Genomic DNA, 2,957 nt, shown 5'->3' with positions numbered 1-2,957 from the left:
GTTTATCTGGAGGTTATTTTATCTGGGGGTTAATTTGCCTCCCGGTTAGTTTATCTGTTAGTTATTTTATCTGGGGGTTACTTTATCTGGTGGTTAGTTTATCTGGAGGTTAGTTTATCTGCCAGTTACTATTTTTTAAGTTTTTTTATCTTGATAATTTGACTGCCGGTTAGATTATCTGGAGGTTAGTTTATCTGCCGGTTATTTTATCTGGGGGTTATTTTATCTGGGGGTTAGTTTATCTGGGGGTTAGTTTATCTGGAGGTTAGTTTATCTGGGGGTTAATTTGCCTCCCGGTTAGTTTGTCTGGAGGTTAGTTTATCTGCCAGTTACTATTTTTTAAGTTTTTTTATCTTGATAATTTGTCTGCCGGTTAGCTTATCTGGAGGTTAGTTTATCTGGGGGTTAGTTTATCTGGGGGTTAGTTTATCTGGAGGTTATTTTATCTGGGGGTTAATTTGCCTCCCGGTTAGTTTGTCTGGAGGTTAGTTTATCTGCCAGTTACTATTTTTTAAGTTTTTTTATCTTGATAATTTGACTGCCGGTTAGTTTATCTGGAGGTTAGTTTATCTGGGGGTTAGTTTATCTGGGGGTTAGTTTATCTGGGGGTTAGTTTATCCGGCGGTTATTTTATCTGGAGGTTAGTTTATCTGGGGGTTAGTTTACCTGGAGGTTAGCATATCTCGAGTTAGTTTATATGGATGTTGTTTTATCTGCAGTTTAGTTTATCTGCATGTTATTATATCAGGAGGTTAGTTTATCTGCCAGTTACTTTATCTTGGATTTATATTATCTGGATAATTTGCCTGCCGGTTAGTTTATCTGGAGGTTAGCTTATCTGCCGGTTATTTAATCGGGGCGTTAGTTTATCTGGAGTTTAATTTGCGGGGTTTATTTCATCGGGAGGTATTTTTAAGATTAGTTTGTCTGGGTCTAGATTTCGGAGGGCTATTTTATCTGATGACCATTTTATCTAGGAGTTATCTGCACCCCACGCCGCGCACACCGCATCCTGCTCCTCGGACCACACACATTGAACCACGAACAAGCGGAATTATATTACCATGATATTTACAGATTAGTTATCGCTTTTATTAATATTCCCATTTGACTTAAACTATATTATGTAAATATATATTTATATATAGATGTGTATATATCATTAGCATACAATTTGGTTTACGTCTTTAGAGTTGCTCTGCCTGCTTTCCATTGCATTCTAGATACACTTTGTATTTTCCATACGCGAAGTTTTATATAAAACCTAATAGACAATGCATAATTACTCAATTTTTATAAACAGATGCCGATTGCCAAAAAATTTCGTCTAATAAAATTAACTAGAATTGATATTTGATCCTTGAATTTCGAAAAGGCCATTCTTCAACTCCAGGACAAACCGGGGTAGGAGCTAGGAACGGGTTGAGGATGGGTTGTGTGTTTGTTTTTAGAGAACTTAATGGAACCCAAATGAGATAAGTGAATCAAAGCTGTGGACGGATATGCATTGTACAATGCACTTAGACGATGAATGGGCTAAAAATGAATTAAAGAGCTGTTGTAATCAAAACAAACACTTTTTAGTCCGTTGATCTGAAAATCTTCCTTTTTCTTCTCGAATTTTTTTTTGAGTATCTCTGTTCTTCTTTGTTCTTTTTGTATTATCTCTATTTCGGTTTGTTTTCGTTTCTCATTTTTAGTTGCTTGTTTGGCTTATACATGTGTCAAAAATCCGTAAAATCGCTCCAAAACTTGTTTTTTGTGTTTTCTCTGTGATCTAACTTTGTCGCTAATAAAGTTATTTTTGTTTTAATTTGTATTTCCCTCTCCATCTCTCTCTCTCTCTCTCTCTCTTATCTCTCTGACCGTGTTCCTACAGTTTTAAATATATTTCGGGGTATCTGAGCGATTGACTTCGGGTATCATTGAGTTAGTCTTAGTGTGTCTTAGCCAAGCAAATCAACCTATTCCACCCAAAACGAAATCAAAGATCTCAAATGGCCTAATGCAAATACACCTTTACAAATTAGCATAGTCAAATGCGGTTGAAGGTTTAACTCTGAATCTGCTTAACCCTTTCCACCGATTGATATTTCATACGTGACTCATTGGGGATCGTTAGCTCCTATGGATTTCCTCTTCCTCGATAGCTTTATATTTTTTTCTGATCACTGAAAAATGTTGTCCCCGAAAACTGACCCATCTACGCTCATGTCGCCCACTAAGCTAATCTAGTCGCATGGCACTCTCTTATCGCGGGTTGCTCAAATAGTACAACTTATACACGGTATTATACGTTTCATGGGAGCGCAGTGTTAAGTGGCAGAAGTTGATGGATTCCCTCGGTTTGCACAAACACCTCGGGCTCTATTATCTCGCTATCTTTTGGGCTGGCGTTCCAACTCCAATCAAATGATAAGCAGCGTTATGGTTAAATAGTAAATTAGATGGTAAAATGTCTTTAATAAGACACTAGTCGGAACGTTGTAATCTGATACACTGTTTAAGTGTCATAGGCGAGTGCGTAAATAAAAAGTGTTGAACTTGTCTTGTCTTCTAGCAAACTGTAGCATGTATGCCATGTATGTACATGTGGGATGTCTATTTGTTATTTCGTATCTCGATTTCCTAAGTTATATCTGCCTGCCTGACCTTAGACCATACTAGAGCTTCAAAGACGAGAACTTTACATTCATTATGTAGTTCATGGCACCATACTGATATTTTGACCAGTTAATTACTATGGCAGCCATACGATATCGTTAACAGATTTTAAGCTAATTGGGCTAGCGATAAGTATTTCGATTCGCCGAAATTTTGTATCTTTCTGATTAAAACGTGCTTTTAATCTGATTTCGATTCAAAATGTATGTGTCATTTCAATTAAAAATTTACTAGCATTTCAAATATATGAAAAAATATATAAAGGACATTTAGACAGAATTCTATTGATTTGA

This window comes from Drosophila erecta, unplaced genomic scaffold (assembly GCF_003286155.1).
Source record: "Drosophila erecta strain 14021-0224.00,06,07 unplaced genomic scaffold, DereRS2 tig00000000-arrow-pilon, whole genome shotgun sequence".
Taxonomy (NCBI): domain Eukaryota; kingdom Metazoa; phylum Arthropoda; class Insecta; order Diptera; family Drosophilidae; genus Drosophila; species Drosophila erecta.
The sequence above is the reverse complement of the archived record's forward strand: the minus strand, read 5'-3'. Positions refer to the sequence as shown.